At 43.2% G+C, this 27,729-nt stretch overlaps 14 non-coding genes across 14 annotated transcripts; all 14 read right to left on the bottom strand.

Moving 5' to 3' along the window:
* Window positions 1-271: 271 nt before the first annotated feature.
* On the bottom strand, window positions 272-344 carry trnav-aac (transfer RNA valine (anticodon AAC)). The gene has a single exon. It is a non-coding gene; the product is annotated as a tRNA-Val (tRNA).
* Window positions 345-780: 436 nt separating this feature from the next.
* trnav-cac (transfer RNA valine (anticodon CAC)) lies at window positions 781-853 on the bottom strand. The gene has a single exon. It is a non-coding gene; the product is annotated as a tRNA-Val (tRNA).
* A 637-nt stretch (window positions 854-1,490) lies between these two features.
* Window positions 1,491-1,563, bottom strand: trnav-aac (transfer RNA valine (anticodon AAC)). Its single transcript has one exon. It is a non-coding gene; the product is annotated as a tRNA-Val (tRNA).
* A 3,501-nt stretch (window positions 1,564-5,064) lies between these two features.
* trnav-aac (transfer RNA valine (anticodon AAC)) lies at window positions 5,065-5,137 on the bottom strand. Its single transcript has one exon. It is a non-coding gene; the product is annotated as a tRNA-Val (tRNA).
* A 949-nt stretch (window positions 5,138-6,086) lies between these two features.
* trnav-aac (transfer RNA valine (anticodon AAC)) lies at window positions 6,087-6,159 on the bottom strand. Its single transcript has one exon. It is a non-coding gene; the product is annotated as a tRNA-Val (tRNA).
* Window positions 6,160-9,662: 3,503 nt separating this feature from the next.
* Window positions 9,663-9,735, bottom strand: trnav-aac (transfer RNA valine (anticodon AAC)). The gene has a single exon. It is a non-coding gene; the product is annotated as a tRNA-Val (tRNA).
* A 2,994-nt stretch (window positions 9,736-12,729) lies between these two features.
* trnav-cac (transfer RNA valine (anticodon CAC)) lies at window positions 12,730-12,802 on the bottom strand. Its single transcript has one exon. It is a non-coding gene; the product is annotated as a tRNA-Val (tRNA).
* A 4,014-nt stretch (window positions 12,803-16,816) lies between these two features.
* On the bottom strand, window positions 16,817-16,889 carry trnav-aac (transfer RNA valine (anticodon AAC)). Its single transcript has one exon. It is a non-coding gene; the product is annotated as a tRNA-Val (tRNA).
* A 3,500-nt stretch (window positions 16,890-20,389) lies between these two features.
* trnav-aac (transfer RNA valine (anticodon AAC)) lies at window positions 20,390-20,462 on the bottom strand. The gene has a single exon. It is a non-coding gene; the product is annotated as a tRNA-Val (tRNA).
* Window positions 20,463-22,939: 2,477 nt separating this feature from the next.
* Window positions 22,940-23,012, bottom strand: trnav-aac (transfer RNA valine (anticodon AAC)). Its single transcript has one exon. It is a non-coding gene; the product is annotated as a tRNA-Val (tRNA).
* A 949-nt stretch (window positions 23,013-23,961) lies between these two features.
* Window positions 23,962-24,034, bottom strand: trnav-aac (transfer RNA valine (anticodon AAC)). The gene has a single exon. It is a non-coding gene; the product is annotated as a tRNA-Val (tRNA).
* Window positions 24,035-25,494: 1,460 nt separating this feature from the next.
* Window positions 25,495-25,567, bottom strand: trnav-aac (transfer RNA valine (anticodon AAC)). The gene has a single exon. It is a non-coding gene; the product is annotated as a tRNA-Val (tRNA).
* A 947-nt stretch (window positions 25,568-26,514) lies between these two features.
* Window positions 26,515-26,587, bottom strand: trnav-aac (transfer RNA valine (anticodon AAC)). The gene has a single exon. It is a non-coding gene; the product is annotated as a tRNA-Val (tRNA).
* A 949-nt stretch (window positions 26,588-27,536) lies between these two features.
* trnav-aac (transfer RNA valine (anticodon AAC)) lies at window positions 27,537-27,609 on the bottom strand. Its single transcript has one exon. It is a non-coding gene; the product is annotated as a tRNA-Val (tRNA).
* Between the last annotated feature and the right edge of the window lie 120 nt (window positions 27,610-27,729).

Raw genomic sequence — 27,729 nt, 5'->3', positions numbered from 1 at the left:
CGTCTACAAATCAACCGAGTAGCATGAGTTTTCTACATTGGGAGACAACATGACAAAGCACTAGGTACGTTTCCACTGAGTTTCATTTTGTTTGAACTGATTGCATTAGTACTGCTATCAAGGTACATGGCGATTTAGAACATTCCTGTATCGATCACATGAGACTGAGAGCTCACTTTGAGGATCTAAAGGGAAGAGCTCCCCGATAGCCTTTACACTGGCAACAAACCACTAAACAGCAGTGGAGTGTTTGTAATTCTATCAAGAAGCATGTTTCTGCCTGGTATCGAACCAGGGACCTTTCGCGTGTTAGGCGAACGTGATGACCACTACACTACAGAAACCTTGCGTGTCTGAATGGGCACATCTCTCGTGGGCGTTTCCTCATACAATCAGAGCATGGAAGTCATCATGTCAACAATGGCTAAGCAGTAGGTCTACTCTGCTTTAAGACAAAACATTCACATCCAAACCCCAAATGTTGACATCATTCGATCCCTTTATAACACAAACGTCTACAAATCAACCAAGTAGCATGAGTTTTCTACGTTGGGAGACAACATGACAAAGCACTAGGTACGTTTCCACTGAGTTTCATTTTGATTGAACTGGCTGCATTAGTACTGCTATCAAGGTACATGGCAATTTAGAACATTCCTGTATCGATCACATGAGACTGACAGCTCACTTTGAGGATCTAAAGGGAAGAGCTCCCCGATAGCCTTTACACTGGCAACAACCACTAAACAGCAGTGGTGTTTGTCATTCTATCAAGAAGCATGTTTCTGCCTGGTATCGAACCAGGGACCTTTCGCGTGTGAGGCGAACGTGATGACCACTACACTACAGAAACCTTGCTTGTCTGAATGGGCACATCTCTCGTGGGCGTTTCCTCATACAATCAGAGCATGGAAGTCATCATGTCAACAATGGCTAAGCGGTAGGTCTACTCTGCTTTAAGACAAAACATTCACATCCAAACACCAAATGTAGACTTCATTCGATACCTTTATAACACAAACGTCTACAAATCAACCAAGTAGCATGAGTTTTCTACGTTGGGAGACAACATGACAAAGCACTAGGTACGTTTCCACTGAGTTTCATTTTGATTGAACCGATCAACACTGGCTAAGCAGTAGGTCTACTCTGCTTTAAGACAAAACAATCACATCCAAACACCAAATGTTGACATCATTCGATCCCTTTATAACACAAACGTCTACAAATCAACCGAGTAGCATGAGTTTTCTACATTGGGAGACAACATGACAAAGCACTAGGTACGTTTCCACTGAGTTTCATTTTGTTTGAACTGATTGCATTAGTACTGCTATCAAGGTACATGGCGATTTAGAACATTCCTGTATCGATCACATGAGACTGAGAGCTCACTTTGAGGATCTAAAGGGAAGAGCTCCCCGATAGCCTTTACACTGGCAACAAACCACTAAACAGCAGTGGAGTGTTTGTAATTCTATCAAGAAGCATGTTTCTGCCTGGTATCGAACCAGGGACCTTTCGCGTGTTAGGCGAACGTGATGACCACTACACTACAGAAACCTTGCGTGTCTGAATGGGCACATCTCTCGTGGGCGTTTCCTCATACAATCAGAGCATGGAAGTCATCATGTCAACAATGGCTAAGCAGTAGGTCTACTCTGCTTTAAGACAAAACATTCACATCCAAACCCCAAATGTTGACATCATTCGATCCCTTTATAACACAAACGTCTACAAATCAACCAAGTAGCATGAGTATTCTACGTTGGGAGACAACATGACAAAGCACTAGGTACGTTTCCACTGAGTTTCATTTTGATTGAACTGGCTGCATTAGTACTGCTATCAAGGTACATGGCAATTTAGAACATTCCTGTATCGATCACATGAGACTGACAGCTCACTTTGAGGATCTAAAGGGAAGAGCTCCCCGATAGCCTTTACACTGGCAACAACCACTAAACAGCAGTGGTGTTTGTCATTCTATCAAGAAGCATGTTTCTGCCTGGTATCGAACCAGGGACCTTTCGCGTGTGAGGCGAACGTGATGACCACTACAATACAGAAACCTTGCATGTCTGAATGGGCACATCTCTCGTGCGCATTTCCTCATACAATCAGAGCATGGAAGTCATCATGTCAACAATGGCTAAGCAGTAGGTCTACTCTGCTTTAAGACAAAACATTCACATCCAAACACCAAATGTTGATATCATTCGATACCTTTATAACACAAACGTCTACAAATCAACCGAGTAGCATGAGTTTTCTATGTTGGGAGACAACATGACAAAGCACTAGGTAAGTTTCCACTGAGTGTAATTTTGATTGAACCGGCTGCATTAGTACTGCTATCAAGGTACATGGCGATTTAGAACATTCCTGTATCGATCACATGAGACTGACAGCTCACTTTGAGGATGTAAAGGGAAGAGCTCCCCGATAGCCTTTACACTGGCAACAACCACTAAACAGCAGTGGTGTTTGTCATTCTATCAAGAAGCATGTTTCTGCCTGGTATCGAACCAGGGACCTTTCGCGTGTGAGGCGAACGTGATGACCACTACAATACAGAAACCTTGCATGTCTGAATGGGCACATCTCTCGTGCGCATTTCCTCATACAATCAGAGCATGGAAGTCATCATGTCAACAATGGCTAAGCAGTAGGTCTACTCTGCTTTAAGACAAAACATTCACATCCAAACACCAAATGTTGATATCATTCGATACCTTTATAACACAAACGTCTACAAATCAACCGAGTAGCATGAGTTTTCTATGTTGGGAGACAACATGACAAAGCACTAGGTAAGTTTCCACTGAGTTTCATTTTGATTGAACTGGCTGCATTAGTACTGCTATCAAGGTACATGGCGATTTAGAACATTCCTGTATCGATCACATGAGACTGACAGCTCACTTTGAGGATCTAAAGGGAAGAGTTCGCCGATAGCCTTTACACTGGCAACAAACCACTAAACAGCAGTGGTGTGTATGTCATTCTATCAAGAAGCATGTTTCTGCCTGGTATCGAACTAGGGACCTTTCGCGTGTGAGGCGAACGTGATGACCACTACACTACAGAAACCTTGCATGTCTGAATGGGCACATCTCTCGTGGGCGTTTCCTCATACAATCAGAGCATGGAAGTCATCATGTCAACAATGGCTAAGCAGTAGGTCTACTCTGCTTTAAGACAAAACATTCACATCCAAACACCAAATGTTGACATCATTCGATCCCTTTATAACACAAACGTCTACAAATCAACCGAGTAGCATGAGTTTTCTACGTTGGGAGACAACATGACAAAGCACTAGGTAAGTTTCCACTGAGTTTCATTTTGATTGAACTGGCTGCATTAGTACTGCTATCAAGGTACATGGCGAATTAGAACATTGCTGTATCGATCACATGAGACTGACAGCTCACTTTGAGGATCTAAAGGGAAGAGCTCCCCGATAGCCTTTACACTGGCAACAAACCACTAAACAGCAGTGGTGTTTGTCATTCTATCAAGAAGCATGTTTCTGCCTGGTATCGAACCAGGAACCTTTCGCGTGTGTGGCGAACGTGATGACCACTACACTACAGAAACCTTGCATGTCTGAATGGGCACATCTCTCGTAGGCGTTTCCTCATACAATCAGAGCATGGAAGTCATCATGTCAACAATGGCTAAGCAGTAGGTCTACTCTGCTTTAAGACAAAACATTCACATCCAAACACCAAATGTTGACATCATTCGATCCCTTTATAACACAAACGTCTACAAATCAACCGAGTAGCATGAGTTTTCTATGTTGGGAGACAACATGACAAAGCACCAGGTAAGTTTCCACTGAGTTTCATTTTGATTGAACTGGCTGCATTAGTACTGCTATCAAGGTACATGGCGATTTAGAACATTCCTGTATCGATCACATGAGACTGACAGCTCACTTTGAGGATCTAAAGGAAAGAGTTCGCCGATAGCCTTTACACTGGCAACAAACCACTAAACAGCAGTGGTGTGTATGTCCTTCTATCAAGAAGCATGTTTCTGCCTGGTATCGAACTAGGGACCTTTCGCGTGTGAGGCGAACGTGATGACCACTACACTACAGAAACCTTGCATGTCTGAATGGGCACATCTCTCGTGGGCGTTTCCTCATACAATCAGAGCATGGAAGTCATCATGTCAACAATGGCTAAGCAGTAGGTCTACTCTGCTTTAAGACAAAACATTCACATCCAAACACCAAATGTTGACATCATTCGATACCTTTATAACACAAACGTCTACAAATCAACCGAGTAGCATGAGTTTTCTATGTTGGGAGACAACATGACAAAGCACTAGGTAAGTTTCCACGGAGTGTAATTTTGATTGAACCGGCTGCATTAGTACTGCTATCAAGGTACATGGCGATTTAGAAGATTCCTGTATCGATCACATGAGACTGACAGCTCACTTTGAGGATCTAAAGGCAAGCGCTCCCCGATAGCCTTTACACTGGCAACAAACCACTAAACAGCAGTGGTGTTTGTCATTCTATCAAGAAGCATGTTTCTGCCTGGTATCGAACCAGGGACCTTTCGGGTGTGAGGCAAACGTGATGACCACTACACTACAGAAACCTTGCTTGTCTGAATGGGCACATCTCTCGTGGGCGTTTCCTCATACAATCAGAGCATGGAAGTCATCATGTCAACAATGGCTAAGCAGTAGGTCTACTCTGCTTTAAGACAAAACATTCACATCCAAACACCAAATGTTCACATCATTCGATCCCTTTATAACACAAACGTCTACAAATCAACCAAGTAGCATGAGTTTTCTACGTTGGGAGACAACATGACAAAGCACTAGGTACGTTTCCACTGAGTTTCATTTTGTTTGAACTGATTGCATTAGTACTGCTATCAAGGTACATGGCGATTTAGAACATTCCTGTATCGATCACATGAGAATGAGAGCTCACTTTGAGGATCTAAAGGGAAGAGCTCCCCGATAGCCTTTACACTGGCAACAAACCACTAAACAGCAGTGGTGTGTTTGTAATTCTATCAAGAAGCATGTTTCTGCCTGGTATCGAACCAGGGACCTTCCGCGTGTTAGGCGAACGTGATGACCACTACACTACAGAAACCTTACCTGTCTGAATGGGCACATCTCTCGTGGGCGTTTCCTCATACAAGCAGAGCATGGAAGTCATCATGTCAACAATGGCTAAGCAGTAGGTCTACTCTGCTTTAAGACAAAACATTCACATCCAAACACCAAATGTTGACATCATTCGATACCTTTATAACACAAACGTCTACAAATCAACCGAGTAGCATGAGTTTTCTATGTTGGGAGACAACATGACAAAGCACTAGGTAAGTTTCCACGGAGTGTAATTTTGATTGAACCGGCTGCATTAGTACTGCTATCAAGGTACATGGCGATTTAGAAGATTCCTGTATCGATCACATGAGACTGACAGCTCACTTTGAGGATCTAAAGGCAAGCGCTCCCCGATAGCCTTTACACTGGCAACAAACCACTAAACAGCAGTGGTGTTTGTCATTCTATCAAGAAGCATGTTTCTGCCTGGTATCGAACCAGGGACCTTTCGGGTGTGAGGCAAACGTGATGACCACTACACTACAGAAACCTTGCTTGTCTGAATGGGCACATCTCTCGTGGGCGTTTCCTCATACAATCAGAGCATGGAAGTCATCATGTCAACAATGGCTAAGCAGTAGGTCTACTCTGCTTTAAGACAAAACATTCACATCCAAACACCAAATGTTCACATCATTCGATCCCTTTATAACACAAACGTCTACAAATCAACCAAGTAGCATGAGTTTTCTACGTTGGGAGACAACATGACAAAGCACTAGGTACGTTTCCACTGAGTTTCATTTTGTTTGAACTGATTGCATTAGTACTGCTATCAAGGTACATGGCGATTTAGAACATTCCTGTATCGATCACATGAGAATGAGAGCTCACTTTGAGGATCTAAAGGGAAGAGCTCCCCGATAGCCTTTACACTGGCAACAAACCACTAAACAGCAGTGGTGTGTTTGTAATTCTATCAAGAAGCATGTTTCTGCCTGGTATCGAACCAGGGACCTTCCGCGTGTTAGGCGAACGTGATGACCACTACACTACAGAAACCTTACCTGTCTGAATGGGCACATCTCTCGTGGGCGTTTCCTCATACAAGCAGAGCATGGAAGTCATCATGTCAACAATGGCTAAGCAGTAGGTCTACTCTGCTTTAAGACAAAACATTCACATCCAAACACCAAATGTTGACATCATTCGATCCCTTTATAACACAAACGTCTACAAATCAACCGAGCAGCATGAGTTTTCTACGTTGGGAGACAACATGACAAAGCACTAGGTACGTTTCCACTGAGTTTCATTTTGTTTGAACTGATTGCATTAGTACTGCTATCAAGGTACATGGCGATTTAGAACATTCCTGTATCGATCACATGAGACTGACAGCTCACTTTGAGGATCTAAAGGCAAGCGCTCCCCGATAGCCTTTACACTGGCAACAAACCACTAAACAGCAGTGGTGTTTGTCATTCTATCAAGAAGCATGTTTCTGCCTGGTATCGAACCAGGAACCTTTCGCGTGTGTGGCGAACGTGATGACCACTACACTACAGAAACCTTGCATGTCTGAATGGGCACATCTCTCGTAGGCGTTTCCTCATACAATCAGAGCATGGAAGTCATCATGTCAACAATGGCTAAGCAGTAGGTCTACTCTGCTTTAAGACAAAACATTCACATCCAAACACCAAATGTTGACATCATTCGATCCCTTTATAACACAAACGTCTACAAATCAACCGAGTAGCATGAGTTTTCTACGTTGGGAGACAACATGACAAAGCACTAGGTAAGTTTCCACTGAGTTTCATTTTGATTGAACTGGCTGCATTAGTACTGCTATCAAGGTACATGGCGAATTAGAACATTGCTGTATCGATCACATGAGACTGACAGCTCACTTTGAGGATCTAAAGGGAAGAGCTCCCCGATAGCCTTTACACTGGCAACAAACCACTAAACAGCAGTGGTGTTTGTCATTCTATCAAGAAGCATGTTTCTGCCTGGTATCGAACCAGGAACCTTTCGCGTGTGTGGCGAACGTGATGACCACTACACTACAGAATCCTTGCATGTCTGAATGGGCACATCTCTCGTAGGCGTTTCCTCATACAATCAGAGCATGGAAGTCATCATGTCAACAATGGCTAAGCAGTAGGTCTACTCTGCTTTAAGACAAAACATTCACATCCAAACACCAAATGTTGACATCATTCGATCCCTTTATAACACAAACGTCTACAAATCAACCGAGTAGCATGAGTTTTCTATGTTGGGAGACAACATGACAAAGCACTAGGTAAGTTTCCACTGAGTTTCATTTTGATTGAACTGGCTGCATTAGTACTGCTATCAAGGTACATGGCGATTTAGAACATTCCTGTATCGATCACATGAGACTGACAGCTCACTTTGAGGATCTAAAGGGAAGAGTTCGCCGATAGCCTTTACACTGGCAACAAACCACTAAACAGCAGTGGTGTGTATGTCATTCTATCAAGAAGCATGTTTCTGCCTGGTATCGAACTAGGGACCTTTCGCGTGTGAGGCGAACGTGATGACCACTACACTACAGAAACCTTGCATGTCTGAATGGGCACATCTCTCGTGGGCGTTTCCTCATACAATCAGAGCATGGAAGTCATCATGTCAACAATGGCTAAGCAGTAGGTCTACTCTGCTTTAAGACAAAACATTCACATCCAAACACCAAATGTTGACATCATTCGATCCCTTTATAACACAAACGTCTACAAATCAACCGAGTAGCATGAGTTTTCTACGTTGGGAGACAACATGACAAAGCACTAGGTAAGTTTCCACTGAGTTTCATTTTGATTGAACTGGCTGCATTAGTACTGCTATCAAGGTACATGGCGAATTAGAACATTGCTGTATCGATCACATGAGACTGACAGCTCACTTTGAGGATCTAAAGGGAAGAGCTCCCCGATAGCCTTTACACTGGCAACAAACCACTAAACAGCAGTGGTGTTTGTCATTCTATCAAGAAGCATGTTTCTGCCTGGTATCGAACCAGGAACCTTTCGCGTGTGTGGCGAACGTGATGACCACTACACTACAGAAACCTTGCATGTCTGAATGGGCACATCTCTCGTAGGCGTTTCCTCATACAATCAGAGCATGGAAGTCATCATGTCAACAATGGCTAAGCAGTAGGTCTACTCTGCTTTAAGACAAAACATTCACATCCAAACACCAAATGTTGACATCATTCGATCCCTTTATAACACAAACGTCTACAAATCAACCGAGTAGCATGAGTTTTCTATGTTGGGAGACAACATGACAAAGCACCAGGTAAGTTTCCACTGAGTTTCATTTTGATTGAACTGGCTGCATTAGTACTGCTATCAAGGTACATGGCGATTTAGAACATTCCTGTATCGATCACATGAGACTGACGGCTCACTTTGAGGATCTAAAGGGAAGAGTTCGCCGATAGCCTTTACACTGGCAACAAACCACTAAACAGCAGTGGTGTGTATGTCATTCTATCAAGAAGCATGTTTCTGCCTGGTATCGAACTAGGGACCTTTCGCGTGTGAGGCGAACGTGATGACCACTACACTACAGAAACCTTGCATGTCTGAATGGGCACATCTCTCGTGGGCGTTTCCTCATACAATCAGAGCATGGAAGTCATCATGTCAACAATGGCTAAGCAGTAGGTCTACTCTGCTTTAAGACAAAACATTCACATCCAAACACCAAATGTTGACATCATTCGATACCTTTATAACACAAACGTCTACAAATCAACCGAGTAGCATGAGTTTTCTATGTTGGGAGACAACATGACAAAGCACTAGGTAAGTTTCCACGGAGTGTAATTTTGATTGAACCGGCTGCATTAGTACTGCTATCAAGGTACATGGCGATTTAGAACATTCCTGTATCGATCACATGAGACTGACAGCTCACTTTGAGGATCTAAAGGCAAGCGCTCCCCGATAGCCTTTACACTGGCAACAAACCACTAAACAGCAGTGGTGTTTGTCATTCTATCAAGAAGCATGTTTCTGCCTGGTATCGAACCAGGGACCTTTCGGGTGTGAGGCAAACGTGATGACCACTACACTACAGAAACCTTGCTTGTCTGAATGGGCACATCTCTCGTGGGCATTTCCTCATACAATAAAAGCATGGAAGTGATCATGTCAACAATGGCTAAGCAGTAGGTCTACTCTGCTTTAAGACAAAACATTCACATCCAAACACCAAATGTTGACATCATTCGATACCTTTATAACACAAACGTCTACAAATCAACCGAGTAGCATGAGTTTTCTATGTTGGGAGACAACATGACAAAGCACTAGGTAAGTTTCCACGGAGTGTAATTTTGATTGAACCGATTGCATTTGTACTGCTATCAAGGTACATGGCGATTTAGAACATTCCTGTATCGATCACATGAGACTGAGAGCTCACTTTGAGGATCTAAAGGGAAGAGCTCCCCGATAGCCTTTACACTGGCAACAAACCACTAAACAGCAGTGGTGTGTTTGTAATTTTATCAAGAAGCATGTTTCTGCCTGGTATTGAACCAGGGACCTTTCGCGTGTTAGGCGAACGTGATGACCACTACACTACAGAAACCTTGCCAGTCTGAATGGGCACATCTCTCGTGGGCGTTTCCTCATACAATCAGAGCATGGAAGTCATCATGTCAACAATGGCTAAGCAGTAGGTCTACTCTGATTTAAGACAAAACATTCACATCCAAACACCAAATGTTGACATCATTCGATCCCTTTATAACACAAACGTCTACAAATCAACCGAGTAGCATGAGTTTTCTACGTTGGGAGACAACATGACAAAGCACTAGGTAAGTTTCCACGGAGTGTAATTTTGATTGAACCGGCTGCATTAGTACTGCTATCAAGGTACATGGCGAATTAGAACATTGCTGTATCGATCACATGAGACTGACAGCTCACTTTGAGGATCTAAAGGGAAGAGCTCCCCGATAGCCTTTACACTGGCAACAAACCACTAAACAGCAGTGGTGTTTGTCATTCTATCAAGAAGCATGTTTCTGCCTGGTATCGAACCAGGAACCTTCCGCGTGTGTGGCGAACGTGATGACCACTACACTACAGAAACCTTGCATGTCTGAATGGGCACATCTCTCGTAGGCGTTTCCTCATACAATCAGAGCATGGAAGTCATCATGTCAACAATGGCTAAGCAGTAGGTCTACTCTGCTTTAAGACAAAACATTCACATCCAAACACCAAATGTTGACATCATTCGATCCCTTTATAACACAAACGTCTACAAATCAACCGAGTAGCATGAGTTTTCTATGTTGGGAGACAACATGACAAAGCACTAGGTAAGTTTCCACTGAGTTTCATTTTGATTGAACTGGCTGCATTAGTACTGCTATCAAGGTACATGGCGATTTAGAACATTCCTGTATCGATCACATGAGACTGACAGCTCACTTTGAGGATCTAAAGGGAAGAGTTCGCCGATAGCCTTTACACTGGCAACAAACCACTAAACAGCAGTGGTGTGTATGTCATTCTATCAAGAAGCATGTTTCTGCCTGGTATCGAACTAGGGACCTTTCACGTGTGAGGCGAACGTGATGACCACTACACTACAGAAACCTTGCATGTCTGAATGGGCACATCTCTCGTGGGCGTTTCCTCATACAATCAGAGCATGGAAGTCATCATGTCAACAATGGCTAAGCAGTAGGTCTACTCTGCTTTAAGACAAAACATTCACATCCAAACACCAAATGTTGACATCATTCGATACCTTTATAACACAAACGTCTACAAATCAACCGAGTAGCATGAGTTTTCTATGTTGGGAGACAACATGACAAAGCACTAGGTAAGTTTCCACTGAGTTTCATTTTGATTGAACTGGCTGCATTAGTACTGCTATCAAGGTACATGGCGATTTAGAACATTCCTGTATCGATCACATGAGACTGACAGCTCACTTTGAGGATCTAAAGGGAAGAGCTCGCCGATAGCCTTTACACTGGCAACAAACCACTAAACAGCAGTGGTGTGTATGTCATTCTATCAAGAAGCATGTTTCTGCCTGGTATCGAACCAGGGATCTTTCGGGTGTGAGGCAAACGTGATGACCACTACACCACAGAAACCTTGCTTGTCTGAACGGGCACATCTCTCGTAGGCGTTTCCTCATACAATCAGAGCATGGAAGTCATGATGTCAACAATGGCTAAGCAGTAGGTCTACTCTGCTTTAAGACAAAACATTCACATCCAAACACCAAATGTTGACATCATTCGATCCCTTTATAACACAAACGTCTACAAATCAACCGAGTAGCATGAGTTTTCTACGTTGGGAGACAACATGACAAAGCACTAGGTAAGTTTCCACGGAGTGTAATTTTGATTGAACCGGCTGCATTAGTACTGCTATCAAGGTACATGGCGATTTAGAACATTCCTGTATCGATCACATGAGACTGACAGCTCACTTTGAGGATCTAAAGGCAAGCGCTCCCCGATAGCCTTTACACTGGCAACAAATCACTAAACAGCGGTGGTGTTTGTCATTCTATCAAGAAGCATGTTTCTGCCTGGTATCGAACCAGGGACCTTTTGCGTGTGAGGCGAACGTGATGACCACTACACTACAGAAACCTTGCTTGTCTGAACGGGCACATCTCTCGTGGGCGTTTCCTCATTCTATCATAGCATGGAAGTCATCATGTCAACAATGGCTAAGCAGTAGGTCTACTCTGCTTTAAGACAAAACATTCACATCCAAACACCAAATGTTGACATAATTCGATCCCTTTATAACACAAACGTCTACAAATCAACCGAGTAGCATGAGTTTTCTATGTTGGGAGACAACATGACAAAGCACTAGGTAAGTTTCCACTGAGTTTCATTTTGATTGAACTGGCTGCATTAGTACTGCTATCAAGGTACATGGCGATTTAGAACATTCCTGTATCAATCACATGAGACTGACAGCTCACTTTGAGGATCTAAAGGGAAGAGTTCGCCGATAGCCTTTACACTGGCAACAAACCACTAAACAGCAGTGGTGTGTATGTCATTCTATCAAGAAGCATGTTTCTGCCTGGTATCGAACTAGGGACCTTTCGCGTGTGAGGCGAACGTGATGACCACTACACTACAGAAACCTTGCATGTCTGAATGGGCACATCTCTCGTGGGCGTTTCCTCATACAATCAGAGCATGGAAGTCATCATGTCAACAATGGCTAAGCAGTAGGTCTACTCTGCTTTAAGACAAAACATTCACATCCAAACACCAAATGTTGACATCATTCGATACCTTTATAACACAAACGTCTACAAATCAACCGAGTAGCATGAGTTTTCTATGTTGGGGGACAACATGACAAAGCACTAGGTAAGTTTCCACTGAGTTTCATTTTGATTGAACTGGCTGCATTAGTACTGCTATCAAGGTACATGGCGATTTAGAACATTCCTGTATCGATCACATGAGACTGACAGCTCACTTTGAGGATCTAAAGGGAAGAGCTCGCCGATAGCCTTTACACTGGCAACAACCACTAAACAGCAGTGGTGTGTATGTCATTCTATCAAGAAGCATGTTTCTGCCTGGTATCGAACCAGGTACCTTTCGCGTGTGAGGCGAACGTGATGACCACTACACTACAGAAACCTTGCTTGTCTGAATGGGCACATCTCTCGTGGGCGTTTCCTCATTCTATCAGAGCATGGAAGTCATCATGTCAACAATGGCTAAGCAGTAGGTCTACTCTGCTTTAAGACAAAACATTCACATCCAAACACCAAATGTTGACATCATTCGATACCTTTATAACACAAACGTCTACAAATCAACCGAGTAGCATGAGTTTTCTATGTTGGGAGACAACATGACAAAGCACTAGGTAAGTTTCCACGGAGTGTAATTTTGATTGAACCGGCTGCATTAGTACTGTTATCAAGGTACATGGCGATTTAGAACATTCCTGTATCGATCACATGAGACTGACAGCTCACTTTGAGGATCTAAAGGCAAGCGCTCCCCGATAGCCTTTACACTGGCAACAAATCACTAAACAGCAGTGGTGTTTGTCATTCTATCAAGAAGCATGTTTCTGCCTGGTATCGAACCAGGGACCTTTTGCGTGTGAGGCGAACGTGATGACCACTACACTACAGAAACCTTGCTTGTCTGAACGGGCACATCTCTCGTGGGCGTTTCCTCATTCTATCAGAGCATGGAAGTCATCATGTCAACAATGGCTAAGCAGTAGGTCTACTCTGCTTTAAGACAAAACATTCACATCCAAACACCAAATGTTGACATCATTCGATCCCTTTATAACACAAACGTCTACAAATCAACCGAGTAGCATGAGTTTTCTATGTTGGGAGACAACATGACAAAGCACCAGGTAAGTTTCCACTGAGTTTCATTTTGATTGAACTGGCTGCATTAGTACTGCTATCAAGGTACATGGCGATTTAGAACATTCCTGTATCGATCACATGAGACTGACAGCTCACTTTGAGGATCTAAAGGCAAGCGCTCCCCGATAGCCTTTACACTGGCAACAAATCACTAAACAGCAGTGGTGTTTGTCATTCTATCAAGAAGCATGTTTCTGCCTGGTATCGAACCAGGGACCTTTCGGGTGTGAGGCAAACGTGATGACCACTACACTACAGAAACCTTGCTTGTCTGAATGGGCACATCTCTCGTGGGCATTTCCTCATACAATAAAAGCATGGAAGTGATCATGTCAACAATGGCTAAGCAGTAGGTCTACTCTGCTTTAAGACAAAACATTCACATCCAAACACCAAATGTTGACATCATTCGATACCTTTATAACACAAACGTCTACAAATCAACCGAGTAGCATGAGTTTTCTATGTTGGGAGACAACATGACAAAGCACTAGGTAAGTTTCCACGGAGTGTAATTTTGATTGAACCGATTGCATTTGTACTGCTATCAAGGTACATGGCGATTTAGAACATTCCTGTATCGATCACATGAGACTGAGAGCTCACTTTGAGGATCTAAAGGGAAGAGCTCCCCGATAGCCTTTACACTGGCAACAAACCACTAAACAGCAGTGGTGTTTGTCATTCTATCAAGAAGCATGTTTCTGCCTGGTATCGAACCAGGAACCTTTCGCGTGTGTGGAGAACGTGATGACCACTACACTACAGAAACCTTGCATGTTTGAATGGGCACATCTCTCGTAGGCGTTTCCTCATACAATCAGAGCATGGAAGTCATCATGTCAACAATGGCTAAGCAGTAGGTCTACTCTGCTTTAAGACAAAACATTCACATCCAAACACCAAATGTTGACATCATTCGATCCCTTTATAACACAAACGTCTACAAATCAACCGAGTAGCATGAGTTTTCTATGTTGGGAGACAACATGACAAAGCACTAGGTAAGTTTCCACTGAGTTTCATTTTGATTGAACTGGCTGCATTAGTACTGCTATCCAGGTACATGGCGATTTAGAACATTCCTGTATCGATCACATGAGACTGACAGCTCACTTTGAGGATCTAAAGGGAAGAGTTCGCCGATAGCCTTTACACTGGCAACAAACCACTAAACAGCAGTGGTGTGTATGTCATTCTATCAAGAAGCATGTTTCTGCCTGGTATCGAACTAGGGACCTTTCACGTGTGAGGCGAACGTGATGACCACTACACTACAGAAACCTTGCATGTCTGAATGGGCACATCTCTCGTGGGCGTTTCCTCATACAATCAGAGCATGGAAGTCATCATGTCAACAATGGCTAAGCAGTAGGTCTACTCTGCTTTAAGACAAAACATTCACATCCAAACACCAAATGTTGACATCATTCGATACCTTTATAACACAAACGTCTACAAATCAACCGAGTAGCATGAGTTTTCTATGTTGGGAGACAACATGACAAAGCACTAGGTAAGTTTCCACTGAGTTTCATTTTGATTGAACTGGCTGCATTAGTACTGCTATCAAGGTACATGGCGATTTAGAACATTCCTGTATCGATCACATGAGACTGACAGCTCACTTTGAGGATCTAAAGGGAAGAGCTCGCCGATAGCCTTTACACTGGCAACAAACCACTAAACAGCAGTGGTGTGTATGTCATTCTATCAAGAAGCATGTTTCTGCCTGGTATCGAACCAGGGATCTTTCGGGTGTGAGGCAAACGTGATGACCACTACACCACAGAAACCTTGCTTGTCTGAACGGGCACATCTCTCGTAGGCGTTTCCTCATACAATCAGAGCATGGAAGTCATGATGTCAACAATGGCTAAGCAGTAGGTCTACTCTGCTTTAAGACAAAACATTCACATCCAAACACCAAATGTTGACATCATTCGATCCCTTTATAACACAAACGTCTACAAATCAACCGAGTAGCATGAGTTTTCTACGTTGGGAGACAACATGACAAAGCACTAGGTAAGTTTCCACGGAGTGTAATTTTGATTGAACCGGCTGCATTAGTACTGCTATCAAGGTACATGGCGATTTAGAACATTCCTGTATCGATCACATGAGACTGACAGCTCACTTTGAGGATCTAAAGGCAAGCGCTCCCCGATAGCCTTTACACTGGCAACAAATCACTAAACAGCAGTGGTGTTTGTCATTCTATCAAGAAGCATGTTTCTGCCTGGTATCGAACCAGGGACCTTTTGCGTGTGAGGCGAACGTGATGACCACTACACTACAGAAACCTTGCTTGTCTGAACGGGCACATCTCTCGTGGGCGTTTCCTCATTCTATCATAGCATGGAAGTCATCATGTCAACAATGGCTAAGCAGTAGGTCTACTTTGCTTTAAGACAAAACATTCACATCCAAACACCAAATGTTGACATCATTCGATCCCTTTATAACACAAACGTCTACAAATCAACCGAGTAGCATGAGTTTTCTATGTTGGGAGACAACATGACAAAGCACTAGGTAAGTTTCCACTGAGTTTCATTTTGATTGAACTGGCTGCATTAGTACTGCTATCAAGGTACATGGCGATTTAGAACATTCCTGTATCAATCACATGAGACTGACAGCTCACTTTGAGGATCTAAAGGGAAGAGTTTGCCGATAGCCTTTACACTGGCAACAAACCACTAAACAGCAGTGGTGTGTATGTCATTCTATCAAGAAGCATGTTTCTGCCTGGTATCGAACTAGGGACCTTTCGCGTGTGAGGCAAACGTGATGACCACTACACTACAGAAACCTTGCATGTCTGAATGGGCACATCTCTCGTGGGCGTTTCCTCATACAATCAGAGCATGGAAGTCATCATGTCAACAATGGCTAAGCAGTAGGTCTACTCTGCTTTAAGACAAAACATTCACATCCAAACACCAAATGTTGACATCATTCGATACCTTTATAACACAAACGTCTACAAATCAACCGAGTAGCATGAGTTTTCTATGTTGGGAGACAACATGACAAAGCACTAGGTAAGTTTCCACTGAGTTTCATTTTGATTGAACTGGCTGCATTAGTACTGCTATCAAGGTACATGGCGATTTAGAACATTCCTGTATCGATCACATGAGACTGACAGCTCACTTTGAGGATCTAAAGGGAAGAGCTCGCTGATAGCCTTTACACTGGCAACAACCACTAAACAGCAGTGGTGTGTATGTCATTCTATCAAGAAGCATGTTTCTGCCTGGTATCGAACCAGGGACCTTTCGCGTGTTAGGCGAACGTGATGACCACTACACTACAGAAACCTTGCTTGTCTGAATGGGCACATCTCTCGTGGGCGTTTCCTCATTCTATCAGAGCATGGAAGTCATCATGTCAACAATGGCTAAGCAGTAGGTCTACTCTGCTTTAAGACAAAACATTCACATCCAAACACCAAATGTTGACATCATTCGATACCTTTATAACACAAACGTCTACAAATCAACCGAGTAGCATGAGTTTTCTATGTTGGGAGACAACATGACAAAGCACTAGGTAAGTTTCCATGGAGTGTAATTTTGATTGAACCGGCTGCATTAGTACTGTTATCAAGGTACATGGCGATTTAGAACATTCCTGTATCGATCACATGAGACTGACAGCTCACTTTGAGGATCTAAAGGCAAGCGCTCCCCGATAGCCTTTACACTGGCAACAAATCACTAAACAGCAGTGGTTTTTGTCATTCTATCAAGAAGCATGTTTCTGCCTGGTATCGAACCAGGGACCTTTTGCGTGTGAGGCGAACGTGATGACCACTACACTACAGAAACCTTGCTTGTCTGAACGGGCACATCTCTCGTGGGCGTTTCCTCATTCTATCAGAGCATGGAAGTCATCATGTCAACAATGGTTAAGCAGTAGGTCTACTCTGCTTTAAGACAAAACATTCACATCGAAACACCAAATGTTGACATCATTCGATACCTTTATAAGACAAACGTCTACAAATCAACCGAGTAGCATGAGTTTTCTATGTTGGGAGACAACATGACAAAGCACTAGGTAAGTTTCCACGAAGTGTAATTTTGATTGAACCGGCTGCATTAGTACTGCTATCAAGGTACATGGCGATTTAGAACATTCCTGTATCGATCACATGAGACTGACAGCTCACTTTGAGGATCTAAAGGCAAGCGCTCCCCGATAGCCTTTACACTGGCAACAAACCACTAAACAGCAGTGGTGTTTGTCATTCTATCAAGAAGCATGTTTCTGCCTGGTATCGAACCAGGGACCTTTCGGGTGTGAGGCAAACGTGATGACCACTACACTACAGAAACCTTGCTTGTCTGAACGGTCACATCTCTCGTGGGCGTTTCCTCATTCTATCAGAGCATGGAAGTCATCATGTCAACAATGGCTAAGCAGTAGGTCTACTCTGCTTTAAGACAAAACATTCACATCCAAACACCAAATGTTGACATCATTCGATACCTTTATAACACAAACGTCTACAAATCAACCGAGTAGCATGAGTTTTCTATGTTGGGAGACAACATGACAAAGCACTAGGTAAGTTTCCACGGAGTGTAATTTTGATTGAACCGGCTGCATTAGTACTGTTATCAAGGTACATGGCGATTTAGAACATTCCTGTATCGATCACATGAGACTGACAGCTCACTTTGAGGATCTAAAGGCAAGCGCTCCCCGATAGCCTTTACACTGGCAACAAATCACTAAACAGCAGTGGTTTTTGTCATTCTATCAAGAAGCATGTTTCTGCCTGGTATCGAACCAGGGACCTTTTGCGTGTGAGGCGAACGTGATGACCACTACACTACAGAAACCTTGCTTGTCTGAACGGGCACATCTCTCGTGGGCGTTTCCTCATTCTATCAGAGCATGGAAGTCATCATGTCAACAATGGTTAAGCAGTAGGTCTACTCTGCTTTAAGACAAAACATTCACATCGAAACACCAAATGTTGACATCATTCGATACCTTTATAAGACAAACGTCTACAAATCAACCGAGTAGCATGAGTTTTCTATGTTGGGAGACAACATGACAAAGCACTAGGTAAGTTTCCACGGAGTGTAATTTTGATTGAACCGGCTGCATTAGTACTGCTATCAAGGTACATGGCGATTTAGAACATTCCTGTATCGATCACATGAGACTGACAGCTCACTTTGAGGATCTAAAGGCAAGCGCTCCCCGATAGCCTTTACACTGGCAACAAACCACTAAACAGCAGTGGTGTTTGTCATTCTATCAAGAAGCATGTTTCTGCCTGGTATCGAACCAGGGACCTTTCGGGTGTGAGGCAAACGTGATGACCACTACACTACAGAAACCTTGCTTGTCTGAACGGTCACATCTCTCGTGGGCGTTTCCTCATTCTATCAGAGCATGGAAGTCATCATGTCAACAATGGCTAAGCAGTAAGTCTACTCTGCTTTAAGACAAAACATTCACATCCAAACACCAAATGTTGATATCATTCGATACCTTTATAACACAAACGTCTACAAATCAACCGAGTAGCATGAGTTTTCTACGTTGGGAGACAACATGACAAAGCACTAGGTAAGTTTCCACGGAGTGTAATTTTGATTGAACCGGCTGCATTAGTACTGCTATCAAGGTACATGGCGATTTAGAACATTCCTGTATCGATCACATGAGACTGACAGCTCACTTTGAGGATCTAAAGGCAAGCGCTCCCCGATAGCCTTTACACTGGCAACAAATCACTAAACAGCAGTGGTGTTTGTCATTCTATCAAGAAGCATGTTTCTGCCTGGTATCGAACCAGGGACCTTTTGCGTGTGAGGCGAACGTGATGACCACTACACTACAGAAACCTTGCTTGTCTGAACGGGCACATCTCTCGTGGGCGTTTCCTCATTCTATCATAGCATGGAAGTCATCATGTCAACAATGGCTAAGCAGTAGGTCTACTTTGCTTTAAGACAAAACATTCACATCCAAACACCAAATGTTGACATCATTCGATCCCTTTATAACACAAACGTCTACAAATCAACCGAGTAGCATGAGTTTTCTATGTTGGGAGACAACATGACAAAGCACTAGGTAAGTTTCCACTGAGTTTCATTTTGATTGAACTGGCTGCATTAGTACTGCTATCAAGGTACATGGCGATTTAGAACATTCCTGTATCAATCACATGAGACTGACAGCTCACTTTGAGGATCTAAAGGGAAGAGTTTGCCGATAGCCTTTACACTGGCAACAAACCACTAAACAGCAGTGGTGTGTATGTCATTCTATCAAGAAGCATGTTTCTGCCTGGTATCGAACTAGGGACCTTTCGCGTGTGAGGCGAACGTGATGACCACTACACTACAGAAACCTTGCATGTCTGAATGGGCACATCTCTCGTGGGCGTTTCCTCATACAATCAGAGCATGGAAGTCATCATGTCAACAATGGCTAAGCAGTAGGTCTACTCTGCTTTAAGACAAAACATTCACATCCAAACACCAAATGTTGACATCATTCGATACCTTTATAACACAAACGTCTACAAATCAACCGAGTAGCATGAGTTTTCTATGTTGGGAGACAACATGACAAAGCACTAGGTAAGTTTCCACTGAGTTTCATTTTGATTGAACTGGCTGCATTAGTACTGCTATCAAGGTACATGTCGATTTAGAACATTCCTGTATCGATCACATGAGACTGACAGCTCACTTTGAGGATCTAAAGGGAAGAGCTCGCTGATAGCCTTTACACTGGCAACAACCACTAAACAGCAGTGGTGTGTATGTCATTCTATCAAGAAGCATGTTTCTGCCTGGTATCGAACCAGGGACCTTTCGCGTGTTAGGCGAACGTGATGACCACTACACTACAGAAACCTTGCTTGTCTGAATGGGCACATCTCTCGTGGGCGTTTCCTCATTCTATCAGAGCATGGAAGTCATCATGTCAACAATGGCTAAGCAGTAGGTCTACTCTGCTTTAAGACAAAACATTCACATCCAAACACCAAATGTTGACATCATTCGATACCTTTATAACACAAACGTCTACAAATCAACCGAGTAGCATGAGTTTTCTATGTTGGGAGACAACATGACAAAGCACTAGGTAAGTTTCCACGGAGTGTAATTTTGATTGAACCGGCTGCATTAGTACTGCTATCAAGGTACATGGCGATTTAGAACATTCCTGTATCGATCACATGAGACTGACAGCTCACTTTGAGGATCTAAAGGCAAGCGCTCCCCGATAGCCTTTACACTGGCAACAAACCACTAAACAGCAGTGGTGTTTGTCATTCTATCAAGAAGCATGTTTCTGCCTGGCATCGAACCAGGGACCTTTCGGGTGTGAGGCAAACGTGATGACCACTACACTACAGAAACCTTGCTTGTCTGAACGGTCACATCTCTCGTGGGCGTTTCCTCATTCTATCAGAGCATGGAAGTCATCATGTCAACAATGGCTAAGCAGTAGGTCTACTCTGCTTTAAGACAAAACATTCACATCCAAACACCAAATGTTGACATCATTCGATACCTTTATAACACAAACGTCTACAAATCAACCGAGTAGCATGAGTTTTCTATGTTGGGAGACAACATGACAAAGCACTAGGTAAGTTTCCACGGAGTGTAATTTTGATTGAACCGGCTGCATTAGTACTGTTATCAAGGTACATGGCGATTTAGAACATTCCTGTATCGATCACATGAGACTGACAGCTCACTTTGAGGATCTAAAGGCAAGCGCTCCCCGATAGCCTTTACACTGGCAACAAATCACTAAACAGCAGTGGTTTTTGTCATTCTATCAAGAAGCATGTTTCTGCCTGGTATCGAACCAGGGACCTTTTGCGTGTGAGGCGAACGTGATGACCACTACACTACAGAAACCTTGCTTGTCTGAACGGGCACATCTCTCGTGGGCGTTTCCTCATTCTATCAGAGCATGGAAGTCATCATGTCAACAATGGTTAAGCAGTAGGTCTACTCTGCTTTAAGACAAAACATTCACATCGAAACACCAAATGTTGACATCATTCGATACCTTTATAAGACAAACGTCTACAAATCAACCGAGTAGCATGAGTTTTCTATGTTGGGAGACAACATGACAAAGCACTAGGTAAGTTTCCACGGAGTGTAATTTTGATTGAACCGGCTGCATTAGTACTGCTATCAAGGTACATGGCGATTTAGAACATTCCTGTATCGATCACATGAGACTGACAGCTCACTTTGAGGATCTAAAGGCAAGCGCTCCCCGATAGCCTTTACACTGGCAACAAACCACTAAACAGCAGTGGTGTTTGTCATTCTATCAAGAAGCATGTTTCTGCCTGGTATCGAACCAGGGACCTTTCGGGTGTGAGGCAAACGTGATGACCACTACACTACAGAAACCTTGCTTGTCTGAACGGTCACATCTCTCGTGGGCGTTTCCTCATTCTATCAGAGCATGGAAGTCATCATGTCAACAATGGCTAAGCAGTAAGTCTACTCTGCTTTAAGACAAAACATTCACATCCAAACACCAAATGTTGATATCATTCGATACCTTTATAACACAAACGTCTACAAATCAACCGAGTAGCATGAGTTTTCTATGTTGGGAGACAACATGACAAAGCACTAGGTAAGTTTCCACTGAGTGTAATTTTGATTGAACCGGCTGCATTAGTACTGCTATCAAGGTACATGGCGATTTAGAACATTCCTGTATCGATCACATGAGACTGACAGCTCACTTTGAGGATCTAAAGGGAAGAGCTCCCCGATAGCCTTTACACTGGCAACAAACCACTAAACAGCAGTGGTGTTTGTCATTCTATCAAGAAGCATGTTTCTGCCTGGTATCGAACCAGGGACCTTTCGGGTGTGAGGCAAACGTGATGACCACTACACTACAGAAACCTTGCTTGTCTGAATGGGCACATCTCTCGTGGGCATTTCCTCATACAATAAAAGCATGGAAGTCATCATGTCAACAATGGCTAAGCAGTAGGTCTACTCTGCTTTAAGACAAAACATTCACATCCAAACACCAAATGTTGACATCATTCGATACCTTTATAACACAAACGTCTACAAATCAACCGAGTAGCATGAGTTTTCTATGTTGGGAGACAACATGACAAAGCACTAGGTAAGTTTCCACGGAGTGTAATTTTGATTGAACCGATTGCATTTGTACTGCTATCAAGGTACATGGCGATTTAGAACATTCCTGTATCGATCACATGAGACTGAGAGCTCACTTTGAGGATCTAAAGGGAAGAGCTCCCCGATAGCCTTTACACTGGCAACAAACCACTAAACAGCAGTGGTGTTTGTAATTCTATCAAGAAGCATGTTTCTGCCTGGTATTGAACCAGGGACCTTTCGCGTGTTAGGCGAACGTGATGACCACTACACTACAGAAACCTTGCCAGTCTGAATGGGCACATCTCTCGTGGGCGTTTCCTCATACAATCAGAGCATGGAAGTCATCATGTCAACAATGGCTAAGCAGTAAGTCTACTCTGCTTTAAGACAAAACATTCACATCCAAACACCAAATGTTGATATCATTCGATACCTTTATAACACAAACGTCTACAAATCAACCGAGTAGCATGAGTTTTCTATGTTGGGAGACAACATGACAAAGCACTAGGTAAGTTTCCACTGAGTGTAATTTTGATTGAACCGGCTGCATTAGTACTGCTATCAAGGTACATGGCGATTTAGAACATTCCTGTATCGATCACATGAGACTGACAGCTCACTTTGAGGATCTAAAGGGAAGAGCTCCCCGATAGCCTTTACACTGGCAACAAACCACTAAACAGCAGTGGTGTTTGTCATTCTATCAAGAAGCATGTTTCTGCCTGGTATCGAACCAGGGACCTTTCGGGTGTGAGGCAAACGTGATGACCACTACACTACAGAAACCTTGCTTGTCTGAATGGGCACATCTCTCGTGGGCATTTCCTCATACAATAAAAGCATGGAAGTCATCATGTCAACAATGGCTAAGCAGTAGGTCTACTCTGCTTTAAGACAAAACATTCACATCCAAACACCAAATGTTGACATCATTCGATACCTTTATAACACAAACGTCTACAAATCAACCGAGTAGCATGAGTTTTCTATGTTGGGAGACAACATGACAAAGCACTAGGTAAGTTTCCACGGAGTGTAATTTTGATTGAACCGATTGCATTTGTACTGCTATCAAGGTACATGGCGATTTAGAACATTCCTGTATCGATCACATGAGACTGAGAGCACACTTTGAGGATCTAAAGGGAAGAGCTCCCCGATAGCCTTTACACTGGCAACAAACCACTAAACAGCAGTGGTGTGTTTGTAATTCTATCAAGAAGCATGTTTCTGCCTGGTATTGAACCAGGGACCTTTCGCGTGTTAGGCGAACGTGATGACCACTACACTACAGAAACCTTGCCAGTCTGAATGGGCACATCTCTCGTGGGCGTTTCCTCATACAATCAGAGCATGGAAGTCATCATGTCAACAATGGCTAAGCAGTAGGTCTACTCTGCTTTAAGACAAAACATTCACATCCAAACACCAAATGTTGACATCATTCGATCCCTTTATAACACAAACGTCTACAAATCAACCGAGTAGCATGAGTTTTCTACGTTGGGAGACAACATGACAAAGCACTAGGTAAGTTTCCACGGAGTGTAATTTTGATTGAACCGGCTGCATTAGTACTGCTATCAAGGTACATGGCGATTTAGAACATTCCTGTATCGATCACATGAGACTGACAGCTCACTTTGAGGATCTAAAGGCAAGCGCTCCCCGATAGCCTTTACACTGGCAACAAATCACTAAACAGCAGTGGTGTTTGTCATTCTATCAAGAAGCATGTTTCTGCCTGGTATCGAACCAGGGACCTTTTGCGTGTGAGGCGAACGTGATGACCACTACACTACAGAAACCTTGCTTGTCTGAACGGGCACATCTCTCGTGGGCGTTTCCTCATTCTATCATAGCATGGAAGTCATCATGTCAACAATGGCTAAGCAGTAGGTCTACTTTGCTTTAAGACAAAACATTCACATCCAAACACCAAATGTTGACATCATTCGATCCCTTTATAACACAAACGTCTACAAATCAACCGAGTAGCATGAGTTTTCTATGTTGGGAGACAACATGACAAAGCACTAGGTAAGTTTCCACTGAGTTTCATTTTGATTGAACTGGCTGCATTAGTACTGCTATCAAGGTACATGGCGATTTAGAACATTCCTGTATCAATCACATGAGACTGACAGCTCACTTTGAGGATCTAAAGGGAAGAGTTTGCCGATAGCCTTTACACTGGCAACAAACCACTAAACAGCAGTGGTGTGTATGTCATTCTATCAAGAAGCATGTTTCTGCCTGGTATCGAACTAGGGACCTTTCGCGTGTGAGGCAAACGTGATGACCACTACACTACAGAAACCTTGCATGTCTGAATGGGCACATCTCTCGTGGGCGTTTCCTCATACAATCAGAGCATGGAAGTCATCATGTCAACAATGGCTAAGCAGTAGGTCTACTCTGCTTTAAGACAAAACATTCACATCCAAACACCAAATGTTGACATCATTCGATACCTTTATAACACAAACGTCTACAAATCAACCGAGTAGCATGAGTTTTCTATGTTGGGAGACAACATGACAAAGCACTAGGTAAGTTTCCACTGAGTTTCATTTTGATTGAACTGGCTGCATTAGTACTGCTATCAAGGTACATGGCGATTTAGAACATTCCTGTATCGATCACATGAGACTGACAGCTCACTTTGAGGATCTAAAGGGAAGAGCTCGCTGATAGCCTTTACACTGGCAACAACCACTAAACAGCAGTGGTGTGTATGTCATTCTATCAAGAAGCATGTTTCTGCCTGGTATCGAACCAGGGACCTTTCGCGTGTTAGGCGAACGTGATGACCACTACACTACAGAAACCTTGCTTGTCTGAATGGGCACATCTCTCGTGGGCGTTTCCTCATTCTATCAGAGCATGGAAGTCATCATGTCAACAATGGCTAAGCAGTAGGTCTACTCTGCTTTAAGACAAAACATTCACATCCAAACACCAAATGTTGACATCATTCGATACCTTTATAACACAAACGTCTACAAATCAACCGAGTAGCATGAGTTTTCTATGTTGGGAGACAACATGACAAAGCACTAGGTAAGTTTCCATGGAGTGTAATTTTGATTGAACCGGCTGCATTAGTACTGTTATCAAGGTACATGGCGATTTAGAACATTCCTGTATCGATCACATGAGACTGACAGCTCACTTTGAGGATCTAAAGGCAAGCGCTCCCCGATAGCCTTTACACTGGCAACAAATCACTAAACAGCAGTGGTTTTTGTCATTCTATCAAGAAGCATGTTTCTGCCTGGTATCGAACCAGGGACCTTTTGCGTGTGAGGCGAACGTGATGACCACTACACTACAGAAACCTTGCTTGTCTGAACGGGCACATCTCTCGTGGGCGTTTCCTCATTCTATCAGAGCATGGAAGTCATCATGTCAACAATGGTTAAGCAGTAGGTCTACTCTGCTTTAAGACAAAACATTCACATCCAAACACCAAATGTTGACATCATTCGATACCTTTATAAGACAAACGTCTACAAATCAACCGAGTAGCATGAGTTTTCTATGTTGGGAGACAACATGACAAAGCACTAGGTAAGTTTCCACGGAGTGTAATTTTGATTGAACCGGCTGCATTAGTACTGCTATCAAGGTACATGGCGATTTAGAACATTCCTGTATCGATCACATGAGACTGAGAGCTCACTTTGAGGATCTAAAGGGAAGAGCTCCCCGATAGCCTTTACACTGGCAACAAACCACTAAACAGCAGTGGTGTTTGTAATTCTATCAAGAAGCATGTTTCTGCCTGGTATTGAACCAGGGACCTTTCGCGTGTTAGGCGAACGTGATGACCACTACACTACAGAAACCTTGCCAGTCTGAATGGGCACATCTCTCGTGGGCGTTTCCTCATACAATCAGAGCATGGAAGTCATCATGTCAACAATGGCTAAGCAGTAAGTCTACTCTGCTTTAAGACAAAACATTCACATCCAAACACCAAATGTTGATATCATTCGATACCTTTATAACACAAACGTCTACAAATCAACCGAGTAGCATGAGTTTTCTATGTTGGGAGACAACATGACAAAGCACTAGGTAAGTTTCCACTGAGTGTAATTTTGATTGAACCGGCTGCATTAGTACTGCTATCAAGGTACATGGCGATTTAGAACATTCCTGTATCGATCACATGAGACTGACAGCTCACTTTGAGGATCTAAAGGGAAGAGCTCCCCGATAGCCTTTACACTGGCAACAAACCACTAAACAGCAGTGGTGTTTGTCATTCTATCAAGAAGCATGTTTCTGCCTGGTATCGAACCAGGGACCTTTCGGGTGTGAGGCAAACGTGATGACCACTACACTACAGAAACCTTGCTTGTCTGAATGGGCACATCTCTCGTGGGCATTTCCTCATACAATAAAAGCATGGAAGTCATCATGTCAACAATGGCTAAGCAGTAGGTCTACTCTGCTTTAAGACAAAACATTCACATCCAAACACCAAATGTTGACATCATTCGATACCTTTATAACACAAACGTCTACAAATCAACCGAGTAGCATGAGTTTTCTATGTTGGGAGACAACATGACAAAGCACTAGGTAAGTTTCCACGGAGTGTAATTTTGATTGAACCGATTGCATTTGTACTGCTATCAAGGTACATGGCGATTTAGAACATTCCTGTATCGATCACATGAGACTGAGAGCTCACTTTGAGGATCTAAAGGGAAGAGCTCCCCGATAGCCTTTACACTGGCAACAAACCACTAAACAGCAGTGGTGTGTTTGTAATTCTATCAAGAAGCATGTTTCTGCCTGGTATTGAACCAGGGACCTTTCGCGTGTTAGGCGAACGTGATGACCACTACACTACAGAAACCTTGCCAGTCTGAATGGGCACATCTCTCGTGGGCGTTTCCTCATACAATCAGAGCATGGAAGTCATCATGTCAACAATGGCTAAGCAGTAGGTCTACTCTGCTTTAAGACAAAACATTCA

Source organism: Brachyhypopomus gauderio, unplaced genomic scaffold, assembly GCF_052324685.1.
Source record: "Brachyhypopomus gauderio isolate BG-103 unplaced genomic scaffold, BGAUD_0.2 sc51, whole genome shotgun sequence".
Lineage (NCBI taxonomy): Eukaryota > Metazoa > Chordata > Actinopteri > Gymnotiformes > Hypopomidae > Brachyhypopomus > Brachyhypopomus gauderio.
The sequence above is the reverse complement of the archived record's forward strand: the minus strand, read 5'-3'. Positions and strand labels throughout refer to the sequence as shown.